This window comes from Pinus tabuliformis, chromosome 5_1 (genome assembly GCF_031772625.1).
Source record: "Pinus tabuliformis cultivar Carrire ecotype Pingquan chromosome 5_1, CPIR1, whole genome shotgun sequence".
NCBI lineage: Eukaryota > Viridiplantae > Streptophyta > Pinopsida > Pinales > Pinaceae > Pinus > Pinus tabuliformis.
Window position 1 is genome coordinate 110,180,217 of NC_142305.1, and position 22,427 is coordinate 110,202,643.

General features: G+C 38.1%; 2 pseudogenes; both read right to left on the minus strand.

Annotated features, from left to right (window-relative positions):
- Positions 1 to 8,585: 8,585 nt before the first annotated feature.
- LOC149163668 (protein DWD HYPERSENSITIVE TO UV-B 1 pseudogene) lies at positions 8,586 to 9,878 on the minus strand (annotated as a pseudogene).
- A 3,727-nt stretch (positions 9,879 to 13,605) lies between these two features.
- Positions 13,606 to 15,178, minus strand: LOC149163669 (protein DWD HYPERSENSITIVE TO UV-B 1 pseudogene; annotated as a pseudogene).
- Positions 15,179 to 22,427: the final 7,249 nt, after the last annotated feature.

Below are 22,427 nucleotides of genomic sequence, written 5' to 3' on the forward strand. Positions count from 1 at the left end.
CTTTGATGGAGACAAAGAAACTGGAGTATCTACTTCAGGTTATGATATGAGTCTTGGATCAGGAGTTGTCTCCTGGAGATCACACAAACAATCAGTTCCAGTAGATTCCACAACAGAGGCATAATATGTGGTAGCAGCTGAAGCAACAAAAGAAATTGTGTGGATCAGGAAAATTCAGGAAGATTTGCAGGTAAAACAAGTACAATCGACTCCACTCATGATTGACAATACCTCGGTAATAAAGTTGGCCAAGAACCCAAAGTTCCATGATCGAACGAAGCACATCAATTCAAAATATCATCTCATTCGACATCATGTTGAGGCCAAAACAATCCATATTCGCCATTGTTCCACTAATGAGCAGATTGCAGACATCTTCATCAAAGCACTTGGAAGGGAAAAGCTTGAAAGATTCAGAATGATGCTTGGACTCACCAACATCCCTTCAAATTAAGGGGGGGAATGTTGACACCTAATAATAGGGATTGGGTGAACAACTGTAATTAGTGTAAATAAATAATAGAGAAAATGAAGAGTCATCGGGAGATGAACTGAACAATCACTCCCTCTTGTATATAATAATGAACAACCTGAATGAATAATACGATTACATTTGAGGAATTACCTCCTGGTCTAACAAAAACCAAAGCAAATGCTTTTAGTTTGGGAGATTTTTTCCTTCGATGGGATGTCTAAAATGAGGAGAAAGGTAAGCATGGCAAGTTTGATAATTTGTGGAAAGGACCATACCAAATTTTAGCTTTCAGAGGAAATAATTCCTATTTGTTAGAAGAACTAGATGGACACATGCTACTAGGAGGACCAGTCAATGCTAGATTCCTCAAGCATTACCTCACTTGATTTCCTCAAAAATTTCTCATTTCCATTGTACATAACAATTTATTTTACTGCCGCCCACGGGGCTTTGGATTGACGGTAAATGGGTGCGCTGTTAAGGCACTCCTTGCGATAGGTCACCGGTTCAAATCCCCCGTGGGTACTTAGGTTAGTCTTAACTAGAAAAAAAAAAAAAAATTATTTTACTGCCAAAGTGTGAAGGAGTTGTCATGAAAGTTTGAAGCCTGAGGAGAAGGCCATAAGGCTTTTTTTATCAACTATTGTTTTAAAAGTTAAGTTAGTTTCAGTTTACCCTATGTTTTGTCAATTAATCATTTCAGTGTCAAGTTTTGAGTCTGTTTACCTTTGTTTTTACTCCATCGCCCAATGGATGGCCATCCCTAGCTGGAGCCAATGATAGTATCTATGAGTCGCCAATGATCAAATGTACTCTTTCAATATGGTTTATAGGGTCCTAGGTCAAATTGTTATAGTTTCAAATAAATTTTCAAATAAAATTTAAGCATTGGTCAGTGTCTAGGTCATTACTACTCCCCTTCATTCTCATGGTCAAAAAAATTCTCTCATGGTCATGTCATCATTCCTTGGAAGAGTGTCTTGGTCATGATTTTTCTTATCATTCCATTTGGTGTTATCATTAGGTCAAGTCATTAAAAAAAGTAATGTAAAAAGTCATATTGCCACCTAGGTCATCATCATAGGGAGTAGTAATAGGAAAATTGTTCTAAAGGTTTCCTAAGGCACATTTATTTCCTTATGAAGATATAACATTGCATAATAAAGTGACAAGCTGCTACACACCATCTCACCATTCAGTTTTCCAAAAAGACAGATGATATCACTGCATGACCTAAGCAAAAAAGTGATTTCAAGCTTATAAGAAGACCAATCAAACATTTTTATCCTCCATTCCACCTTTATTGAGCTCCTATCCATTATCAAACTACATCCTATCCACCATAGCATCAAGTTTCATCCTCAAAATAATTTTTCACCTCCTATGCTGCGTTTTTGGCAGCCCACTCTGTGCTTATGGCAACTTGCCGCGCTTTGGGCATTGGAGGGAAAAAAAGGATTTACAAAGGCTCTCTTCAGAAATTTCAAGTTCCAACATCTCTTTGACAGGTAAGTGGACACTACTGACCTCTCACATTCATCAGTTTCTTTAAAGATGTAGTGGAAATCCCTCTCTTAGGGTTTCATTGTGCTTTTGTCTTGTCAGTGATTTTACTTCGTTGCATTGGTAAAACTCTTAGTTTTTCTTCTTTACTACAGTCACCCACACTCTACACACCTCCCCTAAGCTTTCCTTACACTCATTCCCTTCATCTCCCTTGTTTTCCTAACAAACTCTAGCCTATGCTACGCTTCTGGCAGTTTCTAGGATAGGATTGTGTTTACACAATCCCACCCCTTCCCCGCACTATTTCTAAGAATTTCCACTTCCCTACACTCCCTAACACCTATCCATACCCCCCAGAATTTTTCCATTAATTTACATAGCCCCTAACCCCTCTATTCCCTCTCCTCACTAGAACAATCCCTTTTCCCCTCTTTTCCTAAAGAAAACGCTACCCTCCCTTCCTACATAGCTAGAGTTTTACCATGCAAACTCACACCATGGATAATAAGAAAAAATCATACAACAAAGGAGGCCAAGTGTCCAGATTTGAGCCATCTCACACCCATGAAATCGTGGCCTCATCATTTATCAAGAAGTCCTTTGAAAATGTGGCATATCTAGGGTTTCGTCAAATGATTCAGCAAGTAGGTAGCCATGCCAGATTGACAAGCCTTTTTGCCACCAAATTTAGGAGGGATAAGGCCAACATAATAGGGGTTGAATTCACCATTTCAACAGATGTCATTCCCATAACCACTGGAATCCCTAACCATGGAGAAATCTGGTTCAAAGGGACGGATCTAGATATTGAGAGCTACAAAACATTCTTAAAGCCATCCTACAAGAATGCTCCCAAACACGTTTTTACCTTCATAAAATTGCTTGATAGGTATGTTTCTTTAATTAAGATGATTATGAAGTACTTTACTTGCGAGGATAGGTTTTCAAGGCTATACGAGTATCACATAAGACTACTCATGCATTTCACAGCTATCAAACCTCTTAACCTACCTCATTACCTATACAGAAGCCTATTCAAGATGATAGAGAAGGTACAAAGCAAAGGGAAAGATCACCAAGAAAACCTATTTCATCACAGCTTGGTCAAAATTATTGTTTTGCATTAGTTGTCACATGTCAACTTATCTTGGGAGGAATTCAAGCAGTCAGCTTCTCTTTTTCCTGCTACTAGTCAACCTAACAGTCAAAGGTCACCATTGGAAAGATCACCAAGACTTCAAGAAATTGGCTCTACAAGAAAACCAGTGACAAGGACACCTAGGGCAGAGGTGAAAAAAATATAGTATAGGTAAGAGGCTTGTGTTTTCTCCTGACAGTGTAGAAAGAGTTCAACCTCCTACTGTTGGACAAGAAGCATCAGGACATCATCACGATGCACCTTTGCATGAAGAAGAACAGGTACATTTTGATACTTGGCTCTACAAGAAAACCAGTGACAAGGACACCTAGGGTAGAGGTGAAAAAAATATAGCAAAGGTAAGAGGCTTGTGTTTTCTCCTGACAGTGTAGAATGAGTTCAACCTCCTACTGTTGGACAAGAAGCATCAGGACATCATCACGATGCACCTTTGCATGAAGAATAATATGTACATTTTGATACTTACATGGCAGACCTAGAAGAGAATGATAAAGACAAGTCACCTGAGAAAATCATCTAAGAGAAACAGGCAGAAATCAGAGAACTTAAGGATGACTTGGCAAAAGAAAAATTCATTATTTCGTTCTTACAGTAGGAGAACATGCAACTTAAGGTAAATCCGTTTTTTCTTTCTAAACCTAGGGTTGATTTGGTGGTAGATGATAATAAATGTAAGAGTGTCATAGATGTTGAGAAACTTGAAGATAAGGAGCCTTAGATCAAGCCAAGGAGGCCAAAGACCAGAGGACTAAATAAGAAAAAAGAACAAGGAAGTGAGCCATCTCCTCCCTTAGGTCAAATGGACATTGAAAACACCATTGCAGCTGAGATTGAAAAATATAAAGAGTTGTGGCTTGGCAGGGTTAATGAGCACTTGGAGAAGCTCCTCAAGAATGCCAACAGGGACATAAAGCTTCAGTGAAATATGGCAAGGCATTACTTCACTAGGAATCAGTTTTGCAAAATTAGGGTTAGGAGCATGAAGAGGAAGCTAAAGAAAACCCTAAAGAAGCTTAAAAAAATATATAACCTTGACCTACTTTCTGATGCATCATTTATTGTTTAAATCATCATTAAGGAGAAAAAGGATCAATTTTGAAGAAATTTTGGCAAATTTTGGTGATTTTGGGTATTTTTTGCATTTTTGACAGTCATCGTGCACAGAAGCGCATCGAGCTCACGCTGCGCTTCTTCTAGGGACCTCCAAATGATGGATTCTTTACATGGTTGGATTCTTTTGGCAAGTACATTGCATATGTGGACTTGTTTTGCCATGTCAACCTCTGAAACTAAAGAAAAAGTCAAAAAATGGGTCAAAAAACATGTTTCTGCCCCTTTTTTCAACCCCTCGCTGTGCTTTTGGAGAAGTCTTGGGAAAATAATTTTTGGAAGTCTTGGAGAAGTTTTTTTTCATGCTTGAAGGTTCAAGCACCTAGTAGACATCCTAAGCTTTCTCCAACATCTTTCAGATCAACATTTAGATAAGGGAAAGTCCCTCAAAAGGCCTCCACAAGTCACACACTATGCTTCTTGGTCAGTGAAACTCAAATTTCCATGATGTAATTTGTCTTCTAGGGTTTTGACATGATGTAATTAAATGTAATTATTCTTGTTAATGTGAAAATAATGTATATTCAAGCTTATTAATGCTTGTAAAGTCAAATTGAGTCGGTTTTGGGCCAAACTGGGAGTTGGTTTCTAACCTCCCTAGTCTTAGGTATGATTGGAGATATTCTTGTAAACAGTTCCTATGATGGTGGATTCGACTCCTGAGAGGGGGAAACTTGTCTTTGGTCTATATGTAGCCTAATATAAGTGTTAGAGAGGGTTGGATGTTTTAGAATCATAGCTTTGAGCTAGTGTACGCCTTTTTGCAGTAATACAACAGGCAATTGCAGCTATTATCTTGGGATTCTTGTGGTATGCTTAATTGACAATGTTTTTTCTCTGTTTATCATCAAATTGAATATATATTTTTCTTTACTACATATCTATGCTTTCTTGTGATCATCTCATAGGTGTTTAAGCAGAATTCATAAGTTATATGCTCTGTTTTGATGAGATTTTCATACTAGTGTTCTATTTCTTCTGATGAGAGAATTCATGGTTACATGCTCATTCTGATCCTCTACCTTTTCATCCCTACACCACAATGACAACCTACTTCTATCACTGAGCATACCTACCTTTCCCCATTATATCTCTGCAATTGATCATTTGAAACCCTAGCCTAGTTCTTAGATCTATGAGCTTCATCTAGCAAACCCTAAAATCAAACCCTAGTGAGCTTAATATCTAGCCTAACATCTGATTTCCTGTTTGGTCACTTTGTTGCCTATGATATTCTTGAGAGATCCCTCACTAATTTGGTAGGGCTAGCTACCATATCTAAAGACTGGGTTGAGGTTACCTTTTTCGTTCTCATTTCTTAGCCTTGGGACATTGAGGAGTTCTATCAAGGGTCACCGTAGAAAGGCAGAAAACTCAGACTCTCTGTAATTTCGTATGGGTGCAGGAAGCTCTGAAATTTTTGATGCAACAATAAGTTATAGGATCTCGGTGATGATTATAGGGTCTCCTCCTCAGTGGAACATATCTCAGTGCAAGGAAATTTAGTGTTACATATCTCTGTGCTTCGGCCTCTTCATAATTACAGTCTCGGCACACTGAAAGAAGTCATGACATATTAAATGAAATCAATGTCTCAGTGATATCTCAATAATATACTCTCAATTTAATTATGATAAAAAGGATCATGATGATCCCACAGTAACACTTACAGTCTCAGCTTAGTTAAAGGTTCTCTGTGGTATAGTCTTGACATAGTCATGGCAGGGAAGATCTCGATGCAAGAAAACAAGACAAAGTGTCAATTGCGATGATATTGATCTTGGTGATCCAACAGTAACACATTCAGTCTTAACATACATTCAATATGAAGTTATGATGTCAGCATAGATATTGAAGGAAACATGAGTTACAAGGTTAGGATATCAGTGTAGATGCAACAATGGTCCAACTGTAATAATGGTGACCTCAGTGAAGCAACAGTGATGGAAATGATCTCAATAGTGACAAAGAAAGGATTGGTGTCTTGGTCTTGGAGTGGCATAATAGGTCAAGGGTCATGGTCTTGGTATTCGTTAATTGGAATCTCTATAAGAAGAATTTTGTGCCGGCTTTCCTCTCCAAGAGGGAGAGATTTTGGCCCTCGCAGAAAGAAACATCGTGTGTTCTTGTCTCTTTATTTTTGGTAGCTATTTGATGAACTAAGAAAACACACTCTAATAATAATAACAAGTGAATATTGTGCTAAGTAGTAAAGTTAAATACCTCACAAATAGTTATCATGAAAGAACAATCTCATTAACTCTAAGTGCCCTAGATTCTTCAACATGGTATCAGAGCTAAGGTGTTGAAGTCAAAGGAAGGGCAGCAAAAAGAGACATACAAGGATCGGTTTTCAAGAAGGGCATCAAAGCAAGTTGAAGGGATTTGTCAAAATTAAAGGATCAATCTACAACAGCAAGGGTTTTTGGAGACAATATACAACAACAAGAGCTTTAAACTCCATAGTCATCATAAAAAGGCCACCAAGACCCTCATCAAGGTGTCCACAAAGTAAGGTAGCTCAAAGGACCTCAAAATCAAATACCACATCATCTTGGAATAGGTTGAAATCCTAGAAGCAATCATGATCTACACTACAAAAGAAGGCAAAGCATATTGAAGGCAAGAAGGCATTTCCATATTCAAGGTTATAAAAACAAGCAAGGATCATCTCCTTTCCATAGAAGAAGATCATCCAAGGAAGATCAAATCATCCTCATAAAAAAGGAGCAACCTTTTTTGTTGAGGAAAGACTCTCTCATTTGTAAGAAGGTCATCCAAAAAGAATCTCTAATATATCTTCTTCAACCATCATCAAAGCAATCAAGGTAAAGATTTCACCTTCACATGAAAAGTAAGTATATTTTTAATTTATAATCAAGCTTGGTTAAATGACTTCATGATTGAAAGGACATCTATAGGTTGGATGGGTCATTAAGATTCATTGCATGAAGAAGGAGGATAGCCATCGTCATCTAAGTAGCTAAAGTCATTGAACATGTTATCACAAAATCGTGTACTAAGGGCTGCTACTTAGTAAGATCTCATGAAACTGTTTCAGACTAGGCTTTAGACTAAGGTTTAGCCTCCTTAGTCAGAGAGGGCTCTCTCACAGATTTTTGATATGCATTAAGGACAAGAAAAGATGGCTAACTCTTTAAACAGTAGATGAATTTTAAGCTGGTTGGAACAACAAAACTAGACTTCTTCCATTGGGCTCATGGAGTCATACACTTCTGCAGTAAACTATTAGCTACTCAATCATGGAAGCCAAGGCATATAATGTCTAAAACACTCAGAACATTTCTCAAGAAGAACCTCAACTCAAAAAACATACACAGGAAGTCTGAGCACTAGGTGAATTCAGAGTGATTGCATATTTAGTGAGCTGTAAAACAAGAAGAATAAATACCAAACCACATATACTCTGAGCATTTGAAACACACGATGAATCTTGGGAAGAAAAAATACTCTTTCTATTACTGTCAAAGTCTTTTACATAAGCCAATATGAAAACTCTGTTTCTTTGATAAATCTCCAACCCCTATTACATCAGAGTTTTCACTATATATAGGAAAACAAACTTTACAACCTCGAGCTACCTCCTCCAGCATGAGGGGAGCATCGAAGGTTCCTATTAACTATCCTTATCTATTTAAACAAACTTATTAAATACAAAAGGTATTGCGCTGTAAATATATAGAGTCCTAATCAAACTAAAACACTAATTCCATTCTCCTCGTAACATGATTCTTCTTGGATCCTTGACAGCTGTCCTCCTTCATTTAGGATGAGATGGCTGAGCTAAAGATGCAATAAACAAGCTAACCTTGGATGCTTGAAAGCGCTGATGGCTCATTAATTGACCAAAAGATGTGCTCTGTTTTTAAGGTGCCTGTCTCCTACCATCCTCCGAAAATATAGCAGCATGTTCCCAACTCTTTTAATAACTCAAAGTGTGGAACGCTGCTACCAAACACCATGTCTCCAGATGAGCTGTAGGCTGTATTGATGTACAGGTGTCTCTCTTCTAACATTCCCGGTCAAACTGTTTATTCTACATCGAAAACATCACCTACAGCAGTTTCGTAGCGTGCTACGAAACTGCGGTGTGATTTAAAAAACACAGTCTTCCTCTAAATTCCTCACAAAATTGAATAGCTGCTGTTTGCTAGGCTTCACGGTTCACCATTTGAACTATTCATACTTGAAAAAAAACCAGCCTATAAATAACCAACTGCTCATATTCATCCTTGAAGACCGACAACCCCGCAAGCAAGTCTACCACCAACATTTCCTGTGCTCTTACTCAGTTCATGGCCACCTTTGCCAAGATCATGTCTGAGCACAGCATATACGAACAACTTTTTTCTCACAACTCCCACTAATAATGTAATCCTTCCCATTCATATAATATGCCCGAGTATAGTTCTGAGCACTTCCTGTAGGAGCAATGTCAAATTTCATATGTAGCCTTCCATCCACAGCTAAGTGTTGCTTGACCTCATTATCCACAGCTGAGGAAAGGATATAATGATCATCACGAGAAAAGCACACCATCACATTCCCTCTTAAGCTGGTCGTTGTATACAAAGGATGTGTAGGCTTTTGTCGTAAGTCCTACGTTTTGATTTCCTGATCAAATGATGAAGTCACAAACAAGTATGGGGAATGATGAGCAAACTTTACCACATTTATATGTTCACGGTGGAGATCTTCGAAAACTTGTAACCGTTTTCCACTGCACACATCATACAGAGCAACATGTTTTGAATATCCACTAGTAAGGAAATAATTATCTGTTGCATTAATATGGACAGATGTTAATTTCTCAAACTCTTCATATGTGTAAGTGGCAGGGTTTCTACTGCTGCTGCCTGCACCATATCTGGAAGGAAGAACAGTTGAGCGCATTCGGTTCACATCATACAGTTGTAATGTGCCATTGTCAGAGCCAGCAATAAGCTTGGAAGGGTCCTTGTTGAACCAACAGAGACCAAGAATACTATGATTTGCTCCAACTGACTGAACATGGCCGACAATTTTACCACTTTCATGGTTGATCACAACCACTTCCCCATCCAAAGTCCCGAAGACCATCAAACTAGCATCAGATGGATGATACTCAAATTGTCTGGGCCGAAACTTCTTGTTAATTTCTGTAGAATTTTCAGTAGAGTTCCTTTTCAATTTGGAAATAGGGTAAATGGCTGGCCATGCACAAGAGGCCATTTTGGCTGCACAAATAAATCTGGAAAATGAAATAGCATTACCATTGCTTGTGCCTAGTCGCTTTCGCTTGCATGGCAAAAGTATTCCAGAGCCTATTCCAGTTTCACGCCCTTTTAAAATGTTGAAAACACTTTCTTTCCTTTATAATAGCCCTCATATAAAACAGCCATCTGCGTCCATGAAAGCAATAATTTTTCTCAACAAACTCAGAGTGACACGCTCAACGAGCATCTTTTTCCGCTCACCAGAAAGACTGTCAACATACCCAATTATTCTCTCTAACTGTATTTGGCACTCGAAGGCCAGAATCTGAGCCAAATTGTGCAATTCATGGCTTCCAATATTCTGTAGACATTGGTGGATCAAATCCTCTAAATCCTCTGTATGTTCATCCATAGGTCAAATCCTCTGCGCCTCTCAGGTAACTGCTCTATTTTCTACATGGATGTCTGCCCGTTTGTGGTCCTTCTTATCGAACAACTCCTCGACTACCCATTCTTTCTTAGCAGAAACTGCAAGATAGAGACTTTACATCCTCGGAAATCTGAATTCATAGACTTTACGATACCAATCACCACTGTAACCAGAAGTATTTACATGAGAAGATGAAACAGAATGCTCAGGTAAGTAAGGGACATAGTAACAAGAAGGATCATAGTAATATTCATTTGGACCCATTGAATCGTATTGTTCAGAGTCACTTTCTGGATCTGTATATGGCAGGACAGAGGCTCGGAGCTCTGCTTACGTATTCATTGCTTTGCCTCTAGCAGATACAGTCACAATACCGTTTGCATCAATGTGCTGGTGGAATGACCTTGACTAATACGACCCCTTTTCCGGCAAAGAGAAACAAATGTCAACCAGGTGTCTATGTCCTCTGTCAGTGGAAGAACTAGTGCACGAACAGCTAGTAATGTTTGCCAAATCTTAATATTTCAAAAGCTCATCACTGACACGTACATGATCCCACAACCATGTATACTTGAAGATGACATATGCCCTACCTTTTAGTCGATAACCAGCTTATACTTCATGAGAGGAATTCACATTTATACAAGCATTTTTATCCTGATTAACAAGCTTTAAACTCTCATTGAAAGGCAAGCAAGCCTGTAGCCATAACTCAGATGAATTACCAACTTCACCATCAATTTGCCAAAACAGGCTTTTCCAAGCATATATCGTATTCCCACAAAACCCACAGGAGACAAAGATGATATGGGTGAGCAATGGTTTCGGACAAATTCCCAATTTCGTAGCACAGCCCGTGCAAATTATGAATTATGCACTACGAAACCACCTAAACAATTTGCGCTGCGAAACTGCTAAAAGGGTTCATGTGCTTATTTGCAGACAATTTAGCATTGAAATTTTGTCAGTGATAACAACGGCTCCACTTGGGATAGTGTGCCCTTGTGGTACACTAAGAACCTGCAGTTCCAGTGCCTTATCCTCTTTTTATGAACAAAAATTTATTTGACCAACATCTCCTTCAAGCTTCTTGGGCCTTCACCTCGGGCTTTAGGTGGATGATCATTGTAGGAGAAAGAAAACTACATCTACTGAAAAATGCTCAGTTGACCTTGAGCTTATTTGCATTCACCTACCTACCTACCCTAACAATTTCAAACTTCATTCTGCTCAATCAATATGAAATTTCCAATGCAGCCAATCATTTGTCTTATCTGATATTTGATTTCTTTGACTGCATCGGAGTTCAGAGCCAATATGATAGTGTGATGACCGCTGCCACTGAAATTGTCTCTGACTGCATCGGATTTCAGAGCCAATGTGATAGTGTGATGACCGCTGCCACTGAAATTGTCTCTGATCTTCTTTGAAAAACTGAAATACTGGAGAGTAAAACTCTTCCATGTAATCAGCTACAGGATCCCAGAATACATGATCAGCTTGTTTTTCCTTGTAACTTTCCAGCTGTGCAAACTGATCTTCAACAGCAGTGTTCAGTTCCTCAATCGTGAAAGAGAAAGGAACCAGCATTCTCTCCTTGCGTTCTGCCATAGAAAACCTCTGAAAATAATGATCATGATTATGAAAACTATATGCCTGAATTTGACCTTCTAAACCTTCAATTTCTTTCTCAATGTCCTCAGCAACTTCATTCAAAAATCTCATCTTATCCTCTGACTTGCAGTCAAAGGATTTTAGATATGAGGACAAGGACAAAGAAAAATATTCATTTGTTTCTTCTTTACTATGATCATTATTCCATTGTCTAAAACCTTCAACTGAGGGAGAGACTGTCACCACCTCTGACCTATCTATCCATTCCTCCAAAAACATGAGCCAAAGGTCTTGAAATGACTTAACGGATTTGATAGGAAAACTTTCAATCCATTGTTTGCATTTCCCTTGAAGTGAATCATAGAATAACCTTATGCAAACATCCTCATGTTTAACTCTAAGAAGCTCAGCAAAATGACAGAAATCTGAGATATGCTTCAGAGTTAAACTCAAATCTTTTCCATTAAATTTGGGACCATTCCTTAGAAAATATGCATCCTTGGGAAAATGATTTGGGAAACCATGAATTCCTGAGAAATCTATGCATGCATACCTTGAACTAAGAATGGCAGCTTCTGGGTCCTTCATAACTCCAGTGGAAACACCATGAATGTATGAACTTTGAATTCTTCAACAATGGAGTCACCAAGGTAGATTTGCAGCCTCGAAAAACCTCTTTGAACTCCTGCTACCTTCAGAAATTCAATCTTAAAATTACGGGAGTGAGTAATCTTCAGTCTCCCGGCAGACGCACCAAAATGTTATCACAAAATCGTGTACTAAGGGCTGCTACTTAGTAAGATCTCATGAAACTGTTTCAGACCAGGCTTTAGACTAAGGTTTAGCCTCCTTAGTCAGAGAGGGCTCTCTCACAGATTTTTGATATGCATTAAGGACAAGAAAAGATGGCTAACTCTTTAAACAGTAGATGAATTTTAAGCTGGTTGGAACAACAAAACTAGACTTCTTCCATTGGGCTCATGGAGTCATACACTTCTACAGTAAACTATTAGCTACTCAATCATGGAAGCCAAGGCATATAATGTCTAAAACACTCAGAACATTTCTCAAGAAGAACCTCAACTCAAAAAACATACACAGGAAGTCTGAGCACTAGGTGAATTCAGAGTGATTGCATATTTAGTGAGCTGTAAAACAAGAAGAATAAATACCAAACCACATATACTCTGAGCATTTGAAACACACGATGAATCTTGGGAAGAAAAAGTACTCTTTCTATTGCTGTCAAAGTCTTTTACATAAGCCAATATGAAAACTCTGTTTCTTTGATAAATCTCCAACCCCTATTACATCAGAGTTTTCACTATATATAGGAAAACAAACTTTACAACCTCGAGCTACCTCCTCCAGCATGAGGGGAGCATCGAAGGTTCCTATTAACTATCCTTATCTATTTAAACAAACTTATTAAATACAAAAGGTATTGCGCTGTAAATATATAGAGTCCTAATCAAACTAAAACACTAATTCCATTCTCCTCGTAACATGATTCTTCTTGGATCCTTGACAGCTGTCCTCCTTCATTTAGGCTGAGATGGCTGAGCTAAAGATGCAATAAACAAGCTAACCTTGGATGCTTGAAAGCGCTGATGGCTCATTAATTGACCAAAAGATGTGCTCTGTTTTTAAGGTGCCTGTCTCCTACCATCCTCCGAAAATATAGCAGCATGTTCCCAACTCTTTTAATAACTCAAAGTGTGGAACGCTGCTACCAAACACCATGTCTCCAGATGAGCTGTAGGCTGTATTGATGTACAGGTGTCTCTCTTCTAACATTCCCGGTCAAACTGTTTATTCTACATCGAAAACATCACCTACAGCAGTTTCGTAGCGCGCTACGAAACTGCTGTGTGATTTAAAAAACACAGTCTTCCTCTAAATTCCTCACAAAATTGAATAGCTGCTGTTTGCTAGGCTTCACGGTTCACCATTTGAACTATTCATACTTGAAAAAAAACCAGCCTATAAATAACCAACTGCTCATATTCATCCTTGAAGACCGACAACCCCGCAAGCAAGTCTGCCACCAACATTTCCTGTGCTCTTACTCAGTTCATGGCCACCTTTGCCAAGATCATGTCTGAGCACAGCATATACGAACAACTTTTTTCTCACAACTCCCACTAATAATGTAATCCTTCCCATTCATATAATATGCCCGAGTATAGTTCTGAGCACTTCCTGTAGGAGCAATGTCAAATTTCATATGTAGCCTTCCATCCACAGCTAAGTGTTGCTTGACTCATTATCCACAGCTGAGGAAAGGATATAATGATCATCATGAGAAAAGCACACCATCAAATTCCCTCTTAAGCTGGTCGTTGTATACAAAGGATGTGTAGGCTTTTGTCGTAAGTCCTACGTTTTGATTTCCTGATCAAATGATGAAGTCACAAACAAGTATGGGGAATGATGAGCAAACTTTACCACATTTATATGTTCACAGTGGAGATCTTCGAAAACTTGTAACCGTTTTCCACTGCACACATCATACAGAGCAACATGTTTTGAATATCCACTAGTAAGGAAATAATTATTTGTTGCATTAATATGGACAGATGTTAATTTCTCAAACTCTTCATATGTGTAAGTGGCAGGGTTTCTACTGCTGCTGCCTGCACCATATCTGGAAGGAAGAACAGTTGAGCGCATTCGGTTCACATCACACAGTTGTAATGTGCCATTGTCAGAGCCAGCAATAAGCTTGGAAGGGTCCTTGTTGAACCAACAGAGACCAAGAATACTATGATTTGCTCCAACTGACTGAACATGGCCGACAATTTTACCACTTTCATGGTTGATCACAACCACTTCCCCATCCAAAGTCCCGAAGACCATCAAACTAGCATCAGATGGATGATACTCAAATGATTGGGCCGAAACTTCTTGTTAATTTCTGTAGAATTTTCAGTAGAGTTCCTTTTCAATTTGGAAATAGGGTAAATGGTTGGCCATGCACAAGAGGCCATTTTGGCTGCACAAATAAATCTGGAAAATGAAATAGCATTACCATTGCTTGTGCCTAGTCGCTTTCGCTTGCATGGCAAAAGTATTCCAGAGCCTATTCCAGTTTCACGCCCTTTTAAAATGTTGAAAACACTTTCTTTCCTTTATAATAGCCCTCATATAAAACAGCCATCTGCGTCCATGAAAGCAGTAATTTTTCTCAACAAACTCAGAGTGACACGCTCAACGAGCATCTTTTTCCGCTCACCAGAAAGACTGTCAACATACCCAATTATTCTCTCTAACTGTATTTGGCACTCGAAGGCCAGAATCTGAGCCAAATTGTGCAATTCATGGCTTCCAATATTATGTAGACATTGGTGGATCAAATCCTCTAAATCCTCTGTATGTTCATCCATAGGTCAAATCCTCTGCGCCTCTCAGGTAACTGCTCTATTTTCTACATGGATCTCTGCCTGTTTGTGGTCCTTCTTATCGAACAACTCCTCGACTACCCATTCTTTCTTAGCAGAAACTGCAAGATAGAGACTTTACATCCTCGGAAATCTGAATTCATAGACTTTACGATACCAATCACCACTGTAACCAGAAGTATTTACATGAGAAGATGAAACAGAATGCTCAGGTAAGTAAGGGACATAGTAACAAGAAGGATCATAGTAATATTCATTTGGACCCATTGAATCGTATTGTTCAGAGTCACTTTCTGGATCTGTATATGGCAGGACAGAGGCTCGGAGCTCTGCTTACGTATTCATTGCTTTGCCTCTAGCAGATACAGTCACAATACCATTTGCATCAATGTGCTGGTGGAATGACCTTGACTAATACGACCCCTTTTCCGGCAAAGAGAAACAAATGTCAACCAGGTGTCTATGTCCTCTGTCGGTGGAAGAACTAGTGCACGAACAGCTAGTAATGTTTGCCAAATCTTAATATTTCAAAAGCTCATCACTGACACGTACATGATCCCACAACCATGTATACTTGAAGATGACATATGCCCTACCTTTTAGTCGATAACCAGCTTATACTTCATGAGAGGAATTCACATTTATACAAGCATTTTTATCCTGATTAACAAGCTTTAAACTCTCACTGAAAGGCAAGCAAGCCTGTAGCCATAAATCAGATGAATTACCAACTTCACCATCAATTTGCCAAAACAGGCTTTTCCAAGCATATATCGTATTCCCACAAAACCCACAGGAGACAAAGATGATATGGGTGAGCAATGGTTTCGGACAAATTCCCAATTTCGTAGCGCAGCCAGTGCAAATTATGAATTATGCGCTACGAAACCACCTAAACAATTTGCGCTGCGAAACTGCTAAAAGGGTTCATGTGCTTATTTGCAGACAATTTAGCATTGAAATTTTGTCAGTGATAACAGAACATATCAAAAGGTTTCCCCTGAATTCATGGAAAGGGATACTTATGAAAGATCCCATATAGCAACATTGGAGACCTCAAAGAGATGTATATGATAAACTCATTCTATGAAGGTGCAATGAAGAAGATCACATGAAATCTGATCTACATGAAAGTAAAGGGTATCAAAGGATGTAGGATATCTTCATAAGGTCTCATCTAGAAGTTCTAGGAAGGAAGATAACCATCATCAATGTATAATGAACTAACGGATAATCAAGCTAACAAATATCCATGGGATAAAAAAATTATCTCATTCGACAACTTGTGATCTCTACGCTAAATAGAAAAAGACAAGCTGTAAGCAAAAGTGTTGAAGGTTAAAGGACTCAAACATGTGCAGAAAAGAAAGAGAAGTTTGGTCCTCAAACAAGACAAAATAATATAGCTAAGATTCAATGTTATGGAAAGATTATAGAAAGAAACTCATATCACCTGAAAGATGGAGGAAGCTGAAGAAAAGGGCCAAAGAAAAAAGGAATAACAGACCTCTACTATGATTGAGATGGTATCCCTCACAAAAGGGTCTTGTCATAATCTTTTGTTATAGATATGACCATGATAATAAGATGCATCGTGGCATAAAGTAAGCATTAGAAATGAGAGCTCGTGACATCACCATGGGAATCATGAAGGAAAAAATCCATGGCAGAAAAACATGAAGGGTATAGCTCTTGGGAACCTCAGTGGACATTGAAGGAAAGGAAGGAGTCATCCAGGACAAGGCTTATCATACATCAAGTCAAAAAGGAAACATTTGCTAGATGGGGATATGCAAGATCCTCAATATTCTCTGAAGGAATCCTCATTAGAGAGTTCACTAATCTAGAGAGGAAGCAAGTGTTTCATCAGGAAATCCAACTTATGGAATTTGTGAGATGATGGTATTGTGACATGAGAAATGAAGTGGATCAAGGGATTGAAGATATTTTCAATCAAGGAAGTTGCTGGAAGAAGCCTAGATGACCTAAAGGTAAAATGAGGTATGTATGCTTGTGTTTAATATTATAATGTCATGTCGTATGGTTGCAGGTAACCTGGATCATTACTTCTATCTTGAGAAGCATGATCAAGAGAAAAATGATCTCCTCCGCTGAAAGGATGTAGGAAGGCGTAAGTGAAACTAGATGAAATCAACATAATATGTCCTCATATGAAGTATGAGGTGGTTGAATACAATTAAGAAACTTTGATTGAAGGCTCATGGGAATGGAATGTGTGAGGAAGGAAGAGACCGTGAGATATGCAACCCTGATGAAGGTGATCAACATCCAAAATACCAATGACTAGGAAATATCTCGAAAAGATATGAAGACTATGATGGAAAATATGAAGACCCTTGACAATTGATATCTTTTGTAGCTGTGTCAACATGTATACAGGATGATGATACCTACAAGAAGATGTCATGATGAAGAGCCATCTAGAAAGGTACTATTTGATTTAATGTTATGTTTTGATTTCTTGAATAATATCTGGATAAGTTCATGCAAGGCTACTGGATCAAAAGTTGTAAGTACAAGTACAACTAACATTCATATTATGGATGGAAGTTCCTGAAAGAAACATGATGAGGAAGACATAGCCATATGATGAAGGTTCAAGATATGTATCAAGAAGGAAACTTTCCATGAAGAAAGGAATGACATGACAAACCAAGAAGGAAAGTTATGGATGGCTAATGTCCTACAAGGAAGAAGCTTGACTGAATTTCATGACATCAAGGAAAGAAGTTGATCAAGTAGCTGAAGGACCCACAAAGAAGAAGTTGTTGATGTATAGAAGAGTCCCTAGCTAAGAGGGAGCTCTAACAAGTCCCTAATTGAGAGGGAGCTTGGGCATGTTCATGGTTAGAGGGAACTTGGGTACATTCCTTTACAGGAATGGACATATCTTCCCTAGTTAAGAGGAAGAGATAGACACAACATTATTGTCTTCATCTGGGAAGAAATAATGGGAGGATTGGGTAATCATATGGCATCTGATGCTCTTTGAGGATGTGTAGGGCATCCAGGATAAGAGTAGGCAAGAGGACCGATATTCTTTGAGGGTTGGGAACCCAAGATAAGAATAGTCCTAGAAGGTCATTCTTAGTGAACACCCGGGTGGTTATGTAACTTGAGAGACAATGATGAAGGTTTCTATAGTCATTGGTCTTTCCAACATTTATGCTCTGATTTGATGAGAGATAGAGTTGTTAGTCAAGGCGTTGCTGTGGAAACAATGTTGGTTACTATGATGCTATATAGATGGGTGACCAATCTGATTCTTCTTATGAGAAATTCTTCAAATTGAGAATGACCAAGTACCATTATGAATACTTCCCTAGTTAAGAGGGAGTGTTTAAGAAATTGTAATTAGGTTCATTCTTCATAAATGTAATTTTGATCTCTGTACTTGTAAAAGAAAAGAAATATTATTTTTGTAAATTGTCAAAATGAGTTTCTTGCTCATTGCATAGGTCTATCACGCATTGAAGTGCTATAGTAAAGTCAAAGAGTCAAAGAAAATGTTGAAGAACCCTTCTTGGGGATGTATCTAATGTATTTGAGTCATAAACAATGTCAAGTAGCCCTCCAAATGACAAGCACAATCCTCTTCATCATGTCGTTCTACAAAACGAATTAAATGCAGTCATGTCGACCTGAAAAATGAATTAAATGAAGTCATGTCGGCTCATATAATGTGACACATCAGTTCATTGTCATTTGTCTAATTATGGAGGAAAATCATTTATAAATACCCAGCTAGGGTCACCACACAAAGATAGAAAACTCGGTCTCTCTGTAATTTCATATGGGTGAAAGAAGCTCTGAAATTTCAGATGGAATAGTAAGGTACAGGATCTCGGTGATGATTACAGGGTCTCCTCCTTGGTGGCATAGATCTCAGTGCAAGGAAATTACAGTGATACGTATCTCTGTGCTTTGGCCTCTTCATAATCACAGTCTCGACATATTGAAAGCAGTCATGACATACTAAATGCAATCACTGTCTTAGTGATATCTTAGTAATAGACCACCAGTTTAATTATGATAAAAAGTATCATGATGATCCCACAGTAGCACTTACAGTCTTGGCTTAGTTAAAGGATATTTGTGGTACAGTCTCAACATAGTTATGGCAAGGAAGATCTTGGTGCAAGAAAACACAGTCACAGTCTCAATTGTGATGATGTTGATCTCGATGATCCAACAGTAACACATTCAGTCTTAACATACATTCAAGATGAAGTTATGATCTCAGCATAGATATTGATGGAAACATGAGTTACAAGGTTAGGATATCAGTGAAGGTGCAACAATGGTCCAACTGTAATAATGATGACCTCAGTGAAGCAATAGTGATGAAGATGATCTTAACAGTGACAAAGAAGAGGATTGGTGTCTTGGTCTTGGAGTGGCATAATAGGTCAAGGGTCATGGTCTTGGTATTTGTTAATTGGAATCTCTATAAGAATAATTTTGTGCGGGTTTTCCTCTCCAAGAGGGAGAGGTTTTGGCCCTGGAAAAAAGCCGACATCATGTGTTATTGTCTCTTTGCTTTTGGTAGCGATTTGATGAACTAAGAAGACACATTCTAATAATAATAATAAGTTAAGATTGTACTAAGAAGTAAAGTTAAATACCTTACAAATAGTTATCATGAAAGAATAATCTCATTAACTCTAAGTGCCTATATTCTTCAACAACTAAGACACAGTCGTAGTCTTAAGAAGGATCTTGGTAAACAATCATTGTCTCAACATATATTATAAATGCAGTCGCAACTGTCTCAACATACTAAACATGGTTATAGTCTTGGTATATTTGTGATGAAAAGGATCTTTATGATCACACATTGATACATTCTATCTCGGCTTACATTCTAGACAAAGTCATGATCCTAGCATAGATGCAATCATGGTCTTGGTGGTGTTCGAGTGATGACCTCAATGGTGCAGTAATGATGCAACAATGATCTCAGTGCAACTCTCATTCATGTATATGGAGATTTTGTTGTAATGTTGAAGATCTCGGTGAAGGTGTAGCAATGGTGTTGCAGCAGTAATAAAGATCTTGGTGTTGTAGTAGTGATGACCTCAATGGTGCAGGAAAGATGATGATCTCAAGCAGTGACAAAGAAGAGGATTGGTGTATTGGTCTTGGAGTGTCTAAATAGGTTAAGGGTCATGGTCTTGGTATTCGTCAATTAGAATCTCTATAAGAAGAATTTTTGTGGGTTTTGCTCTCAAAGGGTGAGAGATTTTTTCCTTGCAAGAAAGCCAACATCTTGTGTCATTCTTTCTTTTGTTTTTGGTAACTATTTGATGAACCAAGAAGACACTATAATAATAAGAGAAGATTGTGCTAATAAGGAAAAGTTAAAAATACCTCACAAATAGTTATCATGGAAAGAAAAATCTCATTAACTCTAATTGCCCTAGATTCTTCAACATGGTATCAGAGATAAGGCGTTGAAGTCAAAGGAAGGGCAGCAAAGAGACATTCAAGGATCAAGCTTCAAGAAGGATATCAAAGAAAGGGATCATGATCTACAAAAATTAGTCCATAACAACAGTCTACAACAAAAAGAGCTTTGTCTCCATAGTCATCATCAAAAGGCCATCAAGACCCTCATCAAGTTGTCTACAAAGCAAGGTAGCTCAAAGGACCTCAAAAATGAAGATCACGCCATCTTGGAATAGGTTGAAACCTTAGAAGAAGTCCGGATCTACACTACAAAAGAAGGTAAATCTTATTGAATGGGAGAAGGATTGTCATATTCAAGGTTCTAAAAACAAGCAAGGATCATCTTCTTGCACTAGAAGAAGATCATCCAATGAAGTAGAAAATCATCCTCTTCAAAAGGATAAACCTTTTATATTGAGGAAGGCTTTCTCATTTGAAAGAAGATCATTCAAGAGGAAGATTTAATGCATCTGATTCAACCACTTCCAACATGATCAAGGTGAATATTTTATCTTCACATCTGAGGTAAGTATATTGCATTCTATAATCAAGTTTGGTTAAATGACTTCGTATTTGCAAGGAGATCAATAAACCGATTGGGTCATCAAGATTCCTTGCATAAGAAAGGAGGATAGATATAGTCCTAAGAAGAGAAGTAATATGAAATGAGTCCTAGGTCCTCTCATCCCTATGTAGCAGGAGAGGTGACATAAAAGAGAGATATGAAATTCTAAAATATATACCCTCTAAAATAAAGTGAAGAAGGCCACATCACTTAGACCTAATTGAAGGTATCAAAGAATGAAGGAATATCTTCATACGATCGCAATTGTGAGATGAAGATAATAATAATTGTTCTAATTGATAGGCAAGGTAACAAATTCCCATGGATAAGAAGGTTAACTCATTAAACAATTTTTGGTCTCTATGCTAGATAGAGAAAGACAAGTTGATGACAAAAGTATTGAAGGATAAATGACTCAAACATGTGCAGAAAGGAAAGAAAAGTTTGGTCCTCAAACAAGACATAATAGTATAACTAAGATTATGGAAATATTATGGAATCTCATATCACCAGATAGATGGAGGAAGCTAAAGAAAAGGGGGAGTAACAGATCTATATTATGATTGAAATGGTATCCATCATAAAAGGGTCCTACCATAAGCTTTTGTTATAGATATGACCATGATGATTAGATGAATCGTGGCATCATGGAACCAAGAGCTTGGAACATCACCATGGGAATCATGAAGGACAAAATCCATGGCAGTCAAACATGAAGGATATAGCTTTTGGGAACCTCATTGTATATTACAGGAAAGGAAGAAGTCATCCAGGACAAGGCTTATCATACAAAAGGGAGAACATCTTTCAGATGGGGATATGCAAGATCCTCAATATTCTCTGATGGAATCCTCATCGTAGGGTTCACTAATCTAAAGAAGAAGCAAGTGTTTCATCAGGAACTCCAACTTATGGAATTCATGGGATGATTTTGTGATGACATGAGAAATGAAGCAAATCAAGGGATTGAAGATTTTTTCAATCAAGGAAGTTGTTGGAAGAAGCCGAGATGACCTAAAGGTAAAATGGGGTATGTATATTTGTATTTAATATTGTAATGTCATTTCGTATGGTTTCAGGTAACATGGATCATTACTTCTATCTTGAGAAGCATGATCAAGGGTAAAATGATCTCCTCCTCTGAAAGGATGCAGGAAGGCATAAAGTCACACTAAGATGAAATCAACATAATATGTACTCATATGAAGTATGAGGTGGTTAACTACAATTAAGAAACTTTGATTGAAAGATCCTGTGAATGGAATGTGTGAGGAAGGAAGAGATTGTGAGATATGCAACCCTAATGAAGGTGATCAACGTCCAAAAGACCAAGGATATGATAGAAAAGATGAAGACCCTTGACAATGAATATCTTTGGGAGATGTGTCAACATGTATGCAAGATGTTGATACCTACAGGAAGATGTCATGATGAAAATCCATCTCGTAAGGTATGATTTGATTTAATATTATGTTTTGATTT